The sequence below is a fragment of the Lissotriton helveticus genome, chromosome 12, assembly GCF_964261635.1.
Source record: "Lissotriton helveticus chromosome 12, aLisHel1.1, whole genome shotgun sequence".
In the NCBI taxonomy this organism is placed as follows: Eukaryota; Metazoa; Chordata; class Amphibia; order Caudata; family Salamandridae; genus Lissotriton; species Lissotriton helveticus.
The window spans coordinates 202,423,461-202,437,202 of NC_136073.1; positions in this window are offsets into that span (position 1 = coordinate 202,423,461).

A 13,742-nucleotide genomic window follows, 5' to 3' on the forward strand; every position below is an offset into this window, starting at 1 on the left:
GTAGGGACGCCTAACCTGTGTTTGTTTTCCTCCAACCTAAATGAAGGAGAGATATGCGTCTATGCTGATAGCTTTGCTATTTTTAGAACTTGTGTTAGTGATTTCTGTTGCTCGTCTGAGGGCTTTTCGAGAGCACATGTATGTAATTGGACCTGTGTATCTCGTGAATCTCATTCTGAGATGCTTGTATTTGCAGCTCATTATATCTTTACAATAAACTTTTGAAACCTAGAAGTTGTCCGTGATCTTTGAGAGTAGAGTCCTTTCTTGGGTGAACTAATTTGCAGATAGGTGTACTGTTTCCTTCCAAGACAGGCAATAAAGGTTCAGTCGACCAGATCGAGGTTTGGATCAATAGATATAAGGTATCGATCAAAATCTCGCCCTTTCAGTTGGTAGCTATAGAGGATGGTTGCCTTCTTGAGGACGGTGACCTAGGCCAGGTTAGCTTACCCCAAGGCCCCTAGAAAACGATGATCGGAAGAACAGCCCGCCGAAGAAGATCCGGATGACGTGAGACAGAAAAAGCAGCAGTATCGGTTGAGAGTGAGTATAAAGGGTTATGCGTGTTAGATTGCGGTGTTTTTGTATTGTATCTATGTTGTAATGTCTGGCGGAGTTGAATGTCTGTAGAGTGACTGTGGAACAGGTTGTGAGCGCGCGCAACCGGTGGAAATCTTAAGTTCAAGGAGAGCTTAAGTGGTTCGGGTGTATCGGACACCCAGAGTAATTGTCAACTAGTGTGAAGGGGGTCATGAGGTACCATTGATCACCCGAGAGACCGAGATAGGGGGAACGTAAGAGTGAGTGCGTGAGTAACGGACGCTGGTCGGAAGTTACTGTGTGTGTAAGTAACCTATCAGAGAGACGATAGACATCTCGTCAGTTGTGTTGACAATTACAGATAGACTGTGGACGTACAGTCGAGAGAAGTGACCGCTTGGTCGGAAGTAGTCATTTTTCAGTGTATGAATGGGACGCATGCATAACCGGGAGACGAGTTGAGAAAGGAGGGGTGCTGCTGCGAAGCGGAGAAAAGAGACGTCAGGTGGTGTCGCGCAGTGATTGGCTGACCGGAGAAAGACCGCGCTGTGATAGGCCAGCTAGCGAACACGTCACACAGGGTCGCGACGTGATTGGCCGACAGGAGAAAAACCGCGCTGTGATAGGCCAAGCAAAAAAAAAAAGCCGCGACAGGATTGGTGGATTGTCATCAGGAAGTAAACAGAGTAGCGAGGCTGGACTTTGTGCGCATAATTATGAAGTGTTTTAAATGGTTGAAAGCGCTGTTTAAGAAAGAGAGGCGAGGATCGTATGAAGGGGAAGAAGCCCCGCCGGAGGGTACGCCAGCTCGTTATATGGCAGTAAATGTTGGGTTGCATACGATCCTTTGGATATCAGAGTGGAGTAAGATTACTGAAGGAAACGAGGAACTGACGTTCCCGAAGTACGGGACGTTCAGATTAGAGGTGTTACATCGATTGAAATCAGTCATGACCTCAAAGAGACCCTTGCCTAGACCAACCCAGTTTGAAGCCCTTGAGGCATGGCTTAGGGCAGCGCATGAAAGGAATATGAACAGACGACAAGAAAGGGTGAAACGCTCGGTAAGGGCAGTACAGGATGCCAGGTGGGATGCGGATGCTAAAAGATGGAGAGTGCATAATTTGGAAATAAATAAACTGTACCCAGTGTTAGAGGCGCCAGTAAATAAAAGCCCCCTAGAAGAAGATGATGAGAGCGAAACAGAGGACAGCCTGATAAACAGATTACTGACAGACAGGCCACCCCCGTATAATAGAGCAGGGGGAGAGGTCGAGAATACTGAAGGAGAAAAGGGGGGCAATGCAGGAGAGCATAGACCGCTTCCCAGTTCAGAGTGGGATCCTGAGCCAAAGAAAGAGTTGCTCCAGCCTAGTCAGGTGCAACAGGTAGTCGGTAGGTTTGTGGTACAAAGAGCGCCGGAAACAGAAAGCGCCACATCCTACCCATTGCCAGATGCACTACAGGTACCTGTTACCATAGGTCCTATAATATCGATATATGACCAAGAGAGAGCAAAAGGGGAAGAACGGAAACGGAAAGACAGAGAAAGAGCAGAGCAGGCAAGGAGGAACGATACCACTAATTCCCCAAGTCAGATGCCAATACCCAGAGAGTGGAGCACCCCGATGCACACAGCAGGGGACCCAGGAGGAGATCCTGGGGGCCCTAGATGGCCAATGGATCTGAGGGGATCTGGACGAAAATCCTTTCAAGAGCTAAATGAGTACATGAAGCAGTGGGATGAGGCAGTGAAGGCTCAAAAGTGCATCAATGCTGCAGAAGCAGAAAGGGAAAGTCAGGACAGCAGAGCACGAACTCACTGCGGGGCTGGGGAGAGTAGCCCGGAGTGGGACTGTAGAGGGAGTAGGGGAGTCACCCATTGGGCCCGGAATGGAGGTAGAACAGACCTGGAAAACGGGGGCCCAGGGAGTGGAGGGGTGGCGTGCCCAATACTCAGTGAAGGGGAGAGGAGAGCGCAAGAGTACAGGAACAGCTTTAAGTGTCCACACTGTGTGCCTGGCACCAGAGAACAGAATGGGAGTTGTGAGAGGTCGCACCATAGTCCCTGTGATGACAGAAATGAGCGCAGCCCAGGGAATATGGGGAACCAGGAAGGATCGTATCGGATACTGAGCGATACGAGGCAAAGGGAGTGTAGCGACCAGAGGGAAAATAACAGAGAGATGTGCGGTGAGAGGAGAGAAGAAGACGAGAGTGGGCAGAGAGAGAGTAGGGATAAAAGGCCCGTGTTCCATCACCTTCCAAGATTGGATGGCCGAGCATGGGACCTGGAGAGATGGGAGCAAGGGAGGCCACCCATTAATTCTCCCGAGCCCAAACGCAGAGCTCGAAGTTGGGATGGTAGGGAGACCAGTGAGCCCCCTTCAAAAGACATATTGCGAGCTGAGATAAAAGCCAAGAGACTTGATGTCTCCAGCTTGAGGTCAGATCTGGATGACATGGTAGATGGTACCCTGCCTTTAGAAAGAATGGAAATGTATGAACAGGATGAAATACTGTATATGGCAAAGGACATCACACGAAAGGCGAGAGCAGTCCATGAGAAGTTAGTCGAACTAGCAGGCAAATATATGGTGGACTTGTCAAGAACCAAAGCATTACAGGGTAACCACAGGCTACATTACTCAGATCGAGATCTAGATGAGAGGAGAACGATTGGGCTGAAAACACACATAAGGGAACTGATTACTGGAATAAGGACATGGAGGGCACTAGATAAATGGGAAGAGAGGTGGTCCAAGAAAGGGACCGGCAGAAGAAGCATGATTGGTATGACACCAGGACAGCAGGGAATAGAAGCTTACCCTTTGCGTGAAGTTGCCAATGGGAGCTATGTACATGTCCCTTGGAGTAGGGGAGATTTAGCTGCTTTTACCACATCTTTCCCCAAGTTACGAGAGAGCCCCGTGGAGTGGTACAAGCAAGTCGAGAGGTTTGTAAAGATCTCAAAAGTCCTATGGATAGATCTGAACACGCTGTTTGACATTGTAGTACCAGGAGATCTGTGGACAGCATGCAAGGTTAGCGCTGAGTGGCCCACAACGGAGCCAGAGAGAGATGCTAGGACTAATGGGCCGTCCGAGATCGTGATGGCAAAATTCGAGAGAGTGATGACTTGGCTGAAAGAGAAGGTGCCAATGCAAGACATAGATTGGGTCAGAATAGACAGAACGAGACAGGAACCCAAAGAGACAGTCCATGAATATTACGAGAGATTGCTGAAGGCGTTTAAACAGTATAGCGGCTTGGATGTAATGGATCCAAAGGACATAGGGCAATTCGTGTCCAAGTTTGTCCTGGGACTGAGACCGGATATTAGTTTAATGATTCAGCAACACTCGATTTGTTGGCAAAGTAGACCTCTAGATGAAATACTGAGATATGCCAGGTACTGCTGTGATGAGGTAGACTCCAAGGCTAAGAAACTAAAAGAGAAGCTGATGGTGGTACAATTGCAGGCAGCAGGAAAGGGGGGACCGCAACAACAGCAGCAAGGGACAGGTACAGGAGGTAAGAAGCAGTACAGTCAGAACAAGGGTAATGAGGAGAGTACTACCTTCAGACCCAGAGTAGACATAGCTACCTTGAAGAAAACGACTAGGTGCCACCAGTGCAACGAGTTGGGGCATTGGAAACGCGAGTGCCCTTACAATGTAGAGATCGGAGAGCAAGAGATAGAGGAGGAAGAGGTCCAGAGCGCACCTATGAGAGGGGCGACGCCATACCAAGGAAAGGTGCTCAAAGGGGGGGGGGCTCCTCCCCGAGCCCAGTTCCCGCAACCTCCTCGAGTAGGGAGTATGGGTAAGACCTATAGACAAATGCCCCTGTTTGTGGAAGGTGAAGAGTGCTATTATGTGGACCCATTAACCGGACAGAGAGTGGAAAGAGAAGACTGCACCCTTGGGGCAGCCTTAGAGGTAGATCAGAGGGGACCCTATGTTGAAGCAGAAGTAGCAGGGTGCCCTACGACATTTCTGGTGGACACAGGAGCCACTAGATCCACGATCAGATCAGCTGCAGTTCCAGACCTGCCCATGTCTGGAGAGACCATACAGGTGGTAGGGGTCGCAAACAGGAGAATAACCAGCCAATTGACAGAACCGGTACAGGTGAAAATAGGGAAGTACAGCGATGAGCACCAATTTGTGGTTTGCGATTCAAGCCCTGTGTGTCTGCTAGGAAGAGACCTGTTGTGTAAATTGAATTGTACTATATACTGTACACCCCAGGGAGTGGAGGTATTGACTAATGATGATGATGCAGATTTCAAAGTTGCAAACTCAAGAATATGTGTGGAGCTGTACCCTACTTTGACAGTAGACGAGCTTCCCTGGGATTTGAGAGAGACAGTGGCATCAGAGGTATGGGATTTCACTGGGGAAGAGATTGGATTGGTCAAAGGGGTGGACCCAGTGAAAATTGTAGTGAAACCGCATGCTGAGTTCCCAAGAACACCCCAATATAAATTGACTCCAGAAACGATTGCAGGCATAAAACCCGTGATCGAGTCCATGATTAAACAGGGAATACTGAAAGAAATCGTGGGTAGTCCATGTAACTCCCCGATTATGGGTCTGCAGAAACCAAATGGGAAATTTCGGATAGTACAAGACCTGCGAAAGATTAATAACATAGTCGTTTCATGTTGTCCAGTGGTACCGAATCCATCAGTGATACTGTTTCAGATTCCATTCCAAGCTGAGTGGTTCACTGTGATAGATCTTTGTCAGGCTTTCTTTTCGATCCCTTTGGACGAAGATAGCCATTTTCTTTTCGCATTTAAGCTGGAAAATCGCGTCCTAACATGGTGTCGTATCCCTCAGGGGTATACAGAGAGCCCATCGATCTTTAACCAGCTTTTGAAGAAAAATCTTGAAAGTCTAGTGCTGCCCCAGAAGTCAGTTCTGGTCCAGTACATAGACGACCTCCTTGTGGCGTCAGACACAGAAGAAGCTTGCAGGGAAGACTCCATTGCTTTGTTAAATCACCTAGCTGCCAATGGGCATAAGGTATCCCCGGGAAAATTGCAGTACTGCCTGACAGAAGTGCAGTACTTGGGACACAGAATTGAGAAAGGCAAACGAAAAGTGTCACCAGATAGGATAGAGGCGATCATGAAAATGAATGCGCCTCAGACCCAGAGAGAGGTCAGGATGTTCCTAGGGATGGTGGGTTATTGCCGACAGTGGATCGTGAACTTTTCACTGAAAGCAAAACCTTTGCAAAAACTGACGCACAAGGAGGTGAGTGATCCGGTACCATGGGACAAAGACTGTTTGATGGCATTCTTACAGCTGAGAGAGGACCTGTGTCGTGCTCCGGCATTGGGAATGCCTGATTACAATAAACAATTCTTTCTTTACTGTTGTGAGAGAGAAGGTTGTGCGTTGTCTGTGTTGGTCCAAATCCATGGGAATGCCCGTAGACCAGTTGCTTATTTCTCAGCTACTTTAGACCCAGTAGCCGCAGCGTTGCCCGGATGTCTCAAATCCGTTGCTGCAACGGGTGTCAGCATTGAGAGATGTGAAAATATCGTCATGGGGCACCCGTTAGAGGTGTGCGTGCCACATTCTGTTGAACTATTGATGACCAGGACCAAAACACAGCATCTGACCAATAGCAGGCTCACGCGCTATGAGCAAGTTATTCTTGCTGCAGAGAACGTGACCCTCAAGAGATGCTCTGTTTTGAACCCTGCTACCTTAATGCCACTTCCAAATGATATTGATGATGATGATGAATATACAGACCATGACTGTCTCGATGTGACTGAACTATGCACCAAACCCAGACCCGACATCGTAGATGAGCCACTGACCGACCCAGACGAAGTTTTCTTTGTCGATGGCTCATGTGTAAGAGACGAAGTTGGGCAGTTGAGAGCAGCTTATGCTGTTTGTACAATTGAAGGAGTTGTGGAAGCAGGGTGCCTGGAAGGAGTACACTCCGCTCAGGTAGCCGAGATTATTGCCCTAACACGTGCTTGCTTAGCAGGCAATCAAATTCGAGTCACCATCTACACCGACAGCCAATACGGGTTTGGGGTAGTTCATGATTACGGGCAGTTATGGTCTCAAAGAGGGTTCATGACTTCTTCAGGCTCTCCCATTCGCAATGGAGAGTTTGTGCGCTTGTTGTTAGAAGCATTGCAATGTCCAGCAAGTATCGCAGTTGTAAAGTGCATCGCACATACCAAAAATGAGGACTTTGTTTCGAAAGGCAATAGATATGCTGATGAAGTTGCGCGGTATTGCGCAGAACAAGGTTACTCTTTCACAGAGGTGGATGTGGGTGGAATAAATGTAAGAACTGAATTAGCCATGATACTGGAAACTGTTGATACTTGGGATGAATTGTCAACCATGCAAGAAAATGCTCCTGATTCAGAAAAGGAAACATGGGAAAAGGCAGGATGTGTAATGGGTGAGACTCATTTTTGGGTCTCAGCAGACGGCAGAGCAGTGTTGCCCAATGAGATGGTGAGTCCAATGGCTAGACTCATACATGGTCCCGTACACTTAGGGAGAGATGCTATGCTGAGAGTGTTTAGACAGACTTGGTACAATCCTAAGTTTAGAATAGCAGCAGAAGCAGTGTGCCAGCGTTGTGTGACCTGCCAGCAGCTGAACGTAGGGAAAAGAACACCAGTTGCACTAAGTCACATAGGAAGGTCTGGAGGTCCATTCAACAGAATGCAGATAGATTTCATTGAAATGCCAAGATGCAACCGCCTCCGCTATGTCCTGGTGGTTGTTTGTGTGTTCTCCAGATGGGTTGAGGCATACCCTACACGTAGGTGCGACACCCTCACAGTGGCTAAGTTACTGCTTAGAGAACTTATCCCTCGGTTCGGGGTGCCGGCCTTTTTGGAATCAGATAGGGGAACACATTTTAACAGCGAGCTTGTGAAGATGATTTGTGTTGCACTGAATATAGACCAAAAGCTCCATTGCAGTTACCGACCAGAAGCCTCAGGAATTGTGGAACAAATTAATGGCACGATCAAGTCCAGAATAGCGAAAGTTTGCTCCTCAACGACCCTGAGTTGGCCTGATGCCCTGCCATTGGTACTCATGAGCCTTCGTAGTACCCCAGACAGAAGAACAGGGTTGTCACCACATGAGGTGTTAATGGGGAGAGCAATGAGACTGCCATCTATTCCAGCTACTGCACTGTTAAATATCACAGATGATATGATCCTGGACTATTGTAAGGGGCTGTCTGACGCCATGCGTTCTGTGTCCCTTCAGGTGCAGGCTGCAGAGGTTCCAGCGTGCCAGGGCCCTTGCCATGACCTGTATCCTGGGGACTGGGTCCTGGTGAAGAAACATGTGAGAAGAAGCTGCTTGGATATTCGTTGGCGTGGGCCCTACCAGGTCATCCTGATCACAAGTACAGCTGTAAAGGTGGGAGGCCTGCCCAACTGGATACACGCGTCGCATACGAAAAGGGTTCCAGCACCTCTGGAAACAGCTCCTCTCTCGAATGGACGTCCAGCTGAGGACCAAGAAGCCATAGAGGGGGCTAGCCAAGCTGTAGAGGTGCCAGTGGAAGCAGGGAACGAGTCTGACCAAGCTGAGGACGGTCAGTACAACAGCGAAACAGAAGACGCTACAGAAGGAGAAGACAGCTGGGAGTACGAGTCTGACCCTGACAGGTCTGAAAGAGAGCGAGAACAGACCAGAAGGAGAAGGAGTAGAAGGGCACGTGGAGAAGCAAATTGGCCGCAAAGAAGAAGTTCTAGCCTGAGGTCAGCTCCAGAAGCAACCCTTCCTCCGATATCAGAAGACTCAGACCCAGAAGAAGGTGCTCAGGGCGCTGAGGCACCGAACCGAAGGAGGTCAAGAAGAGTGCGTGTGCCTAACAGAAGATACTCCACACCTGAGTGGACATATCTGGCGACAAATGTCTGTGAAACCGGAGACAGGGAGGATCCGAGCGGTGGTGGTGTCCAGTTCTGAGCCCATTATCACCGTGGAAATACAACTGTTGGTACCCGGTGTCGAACAAGAAGGGTCACTAACATTCGTGCTCCCCAGACCTCCCCGCCTCAGCAAGTTAAAACACATGTTTCTTACAGAATTGAAATTCCCCGACTTTGGTACCACGATAACAGCACATGAAGAGCATACTCTTCGCATGGAAATATTGAACTATGCTATTGAAGCTGCAACCACAAATCTAATAGTCGATTGTTAAAGGACTTTGTAAATAAAGCAAGCAGAAGAAAAGAAGATTACCTAGCGCCCAGGAAGCAGAGAATTTTAGGGAACCCCTTGAGTGGATGGAGAAGGGCTAGGGTTGTCTTTTTGAACTGTGAAAGGACTTTTTGCGAAAAAGGCTGTCAGCCTCCAGCTGTGTGGATTCTAAAGACAAAAAAAGGATTGAAAGAGACTGTAAAGGAACGAGAGGAAAAGAACTTTTTTGCAAAGAGAAAGGGAAAAGCTAGATTGTCTGACGAAATGGAGGCCGGCACCCCGAACCGCAGAGCTAAATGTATAATAGGTACACTAATAGTAGGAGTGATAATATTAATAGCTTTAGTGGTAACAATTTCTTATGTAAAGGGACATGAGGAAGAGGTAAAGGTAACTGATGCGAATTCTGTAGTAACACTTACACCCACTGTTGCAGGTGAGAAAAGGGAAAACACTCAAGAGAAAGCGTTATTGGCTGCAGAAGCCCGCAGGTTACATGTAGACGAGTCCCAAGGAGACTTTAGGTCGAATGCTTATGCTAAACTTTTGTATGAATACGTGGATGCCATGGAGGTTAAGGATTGCTACGTCTGCATGCAGTTGCCTGCGTCTGTAGATGAAGGAATTCGATATCATCACCTCCCTCTGACATATGGCATTACATGTAGCTTATTGCTTAGTATATTTTATGAGAGAGATAGTTTTGAATACTATTTCTCCAATTATGATTCTGTGTTGCCAGAAGTCCCGAATTATAAGCAGATGAATAAATGGGATTACTGGAAGAGTGAAGACAGATTGGCCAAGTTCTTCATTCCTTGGGTTACCTTAGATACTTCACATGCCCGTAGAAATAATCTGACATGCAAGGTGTCAGAAGTCGAGAAAAAGTTCATAGGGCAGGTGGATGATCGTTACAGGAGACAAAAGATTTTGAAAAAATCAGGACAAGGGAAATTAGATTGGACCGAGGAAGAGAAGTCACACAAGAGAAAGGGTAGTAGTGGTCCAATAGCTTTAGATAAAGCGCAGAGAGGAAAGTTATGTCTTCACCGAGCCAAAACGTATTATGAAAATGTATACGTGGGTGAAGTTGACTGTGAACATGCTTTTAATTTAGAGTACTACACTAAGGATTTCCTGAAGGGAATGCAAGTGATTCCAAATGTGTATTTTGTATGTGGAAGAAATGCTTACGTGAGACTACCTGACAACTGGTATGGATCATGTTACTTGGCAATTGTCTTCCCCAAAATATATCATGCACAAGACTTATTGATCATTGAGGGCCAGACATCATCGAGGGGAAGGAGAGATTTAGGCGATGCAGAAATGGTTGGAGATGTCTTTGGAGCTATGTTCCCTCTTTTGGGAATAATCCTTAATGATGTTAAAATTAGACGACTGGCAACAGTTGTCGACAGGTTGTCTGCCAGCACTGCTCAGTCCTTAATGCTGGTAGAAGGAGAGATGCAATCGATAAGGGCTATGGTTCTTCAAAATCGGCTTGCATTAGATGTCTTATTAGCAAAAGAGGGCGGAGTCTGTAAGGCTTTGAAGGTTCAGGAATGTTGCACTTACATTCCAGACCTTTCAAAACCCCTTGAGAAAGTTATTAAGAACATAACTAATATACACAAAGAGATCGAAGACTTGAGTAGAGAAAATGTCTGGGAAAAGGTGGGCCACGGAATGAGTGCAGTTGGAGGGTGGTTTTCCACCTTAGGCAAAAGCTTTATTTGGTATATCCTAAAGCCTATCATCATAATATTGATCTGTGGGATAATATTGTGGGGATTGGTGAGGGTATTCAAATGGTACAGAGCAAGAAGGTCAGAAAGGGCCCAAAGAGAACAGTTGCAGAGATTGGCTGCCATACAAGATAATCAGTACAGGAGCCTGAGAGCTCTGGAAGCGCAGAGAATGCCAGCAATAACTGCAGTTTAAATGTTTGTGATGACCCCGAGAGGTCATCAAAGGGGGGAACTGAGAGAGCGCAAACTGAGATAAATATATGAGTACATCACACTTACCTATAGAGAGCATAATTCATGAAGAGAAATGCCATGAGTGCTAATAGTATATGAAATTATATTCTAAATGTATAGCTAATATAGAGATTTAAGTAGAAGTGGAACTAATACAGAAATGTGTGACATTATATGATTTTATTAGACGTGATTATTTTGAATCTATGTCGTGTAGCTGTTAACATATAAGATGGTCTGTGGTAAAACGCAGAACGTGGTAGGCCTCAGGGCCAGAGCTGGAGCTAAAAGGGAAGGTGTTTCTTTTCACGACACAGATTGTTTAACGTTTTTGGTCATTGCATTAATGGGCCATGATTTAGAGTAATGTTTTCTAAATAATAGAATAAGAGTTTTAACATGCTTTAATTAAATGAAGAAATAGAATGCTATAATCATAATGTGAAATATTGTAGGCCTGAAATGTTTTAGCAGTGATTTACACGTACATGTCTGGGCTGAGAAATGTTGCAAGCCTTTTTAGAAGTCTATGAGAGTTGGGTTCTTGGCGGCAGATATCTGTCTGCGACAGGAAAGGGGGGATCCAATTATAAGTGAATGAATAGAGGTCTGTTCAGTAGACGGCCCAGACATGGAGGAGGGTTCTGGAATGTTTAAGGGGTATCAGCGGGCCGGAGAAGAGACTGAGAAGCAAGGTCAACTCTAACGTCTGAGGCCCAATACAAAGCATCATGGAAAAAGCCTGAAGTTGCACCACGTGAGAGGCGTTTCGCAAGGGGCGTCTCAAATGTTGTTGACTGTTTTGTATTAGGGACAGCACCCCTGGGTGGAGTTAGAGCAGAGACCTGAGGACCCTTTAGAGAGCGGATGGGTAGGCAGTGAGGGGTCATGACTGGAGAACTTTAGGTTTTCACCAAGAGACTTAGAGTGGGTGACTTCCCTTGGGGGTCATTCATTGCTGACACCTTTGTTAGGTTGGGATTTGGTTAAGTAGGGATACCATCTAGAACAGGGTAGGGACGCCTAACCTGTGTTTGTTTTCCTCCAACCTAAATGAAGGAGAGATATGCGTCTATGCTGATAGCTTTGCTATTTTTAGAACTTGTGTTAGTGATTTCTGTTGCTCGTCTGAGGGCTTTTCGAGAGCACATGTATGTAATTGGACCTGTGTATCTCGTGAATCTCATTCTGAGATGCTTGTATTTGCAGCTCATTATATCTTTACAATAAACTTTTGAAACCTAGAAGTTGTCCGTGATCTTTGAGAGTAGAGTCCTTTCTTGGGTGAACTAATTTGCAGATAGGTGTACTGTTTCCTTCCAAGACAGGCAATAAAGGTTCAGTCGACCAGATCGAGGTTTGGATCAATAGATATAAGGTATCGATCAAAATCTCGCCCTTTCACTAATACAACCCTTGGTGCTATCTACTTCCCCATCTACATATAAACTGATTGGGAATCAGTCAGGGGACCACTCAAATCAAAATCCAGTGTATGAGGAACAATTTTACCCTCTGTTTTTCCTGAATGATATGCAAGTTTACATTTTTGACTTAGTTGTTTCTATATAATACATGAGAGCCTGAAATCGCTCTATGATCCTTTTTTTCTAATTTCCTTATTACAGGCGATTTCTGATGTCTCTAATTGCCTGCATTGCTTCTCATAATAAAATGACATAGCTGCTCAATTGCAAAATCTCATTACAGTTGAGTTGGGCATCATGATGCCTTCTACCAGAGTCAGCAGCCAAAGTGAAGGGCAGGCCAGGGAGTTTAACTACAGCTGATGTTTAAAGAAGTCACAAACACCAAGAATGCCATTGCATTCTTATCTGTTTTTTTAAACTACACAGTGAAGAACAGAAAAGAGATATTTATAGCAGCATGTTTATATTTGCTCATTAATGGTCATTAAAGGAATAATAAAATCTATGCCTTTTCATACACAATCTGAGCCTCAGCACCTTTTAAATTTGACTTACTTTAGACAGATTCTAATATCATTTTGCATCAAATTACTAACAGCCTTTTTGGTGTGCTTACTTTCACATTAGAGTCAACTTTTATTCTTCATATCTCCAATCATACTTTCACGTTCATATGAAAGACAGCATTGATTTAAGTGGTTTTCAGGACGGGTGATGTAGGGACCACAAATTATACTAAATAAAGTACCCCCTGCCATATATTTTATGCAAGTCACTTTGTAGTTCTATGACCTTACATGGCCTCTATATTGCCATAAAACTCCTTGGTGACTTCCAGCATCCTTATATTGGAAAGCACGGGGTACTTTTTCTCATATTTAACTTGCGATTCGCAAGTCAATAAACCATATTTTATAAAAGAGGAAAAGTGGAGTGTGCATGACTATTGACTGGATTTGCTATGTTCAAATTAGAGTGCTGCATTGTACATTTGGATGAACAATCAAAAAGGTGTAGCATGTCTTTTACTATTGACTAGTCCTGTGGAATCTATGTGCAACATATTTTCTTCTCTCCACATATCCTGCCCCTTCCTTCCTTAGGTCTGAGCATCGCTATTGAAAGGTGCTAATCTATTAGGTCAATTACAACGTAAAGTTCAAAGTAGTCTTAGGTCCCTTTTAGTCCTTAGTTTGTAAGAAATGTGTGCAAGAGCACAACATTTTACGAAGACACATTTGCCACATGTTTCATCATCTGCCGCATGGTCTGTAGATTTAAAAAAATACATTCTAGCTCAAACGGATCAAAAGTTACAAAAAAAGCAGTGACAAGTGTTACCACAGATTTACAGAGGTTGCCTGGTCACCTTTCGTTTGCTAATTGCTTTATTTGGGTGTCAAACATTTGGTACAAATTAGATGAAACCTTTTCCCAGATAATGTTAGTGTGCAAAAATGACAAAATAATAAGGTAATACTATCACAAAATGGGCTGCATTATGTGCCTTTTCTTGCCATAAAATGTAATAATGTGCCCCCCAACCCATCAACACTCCC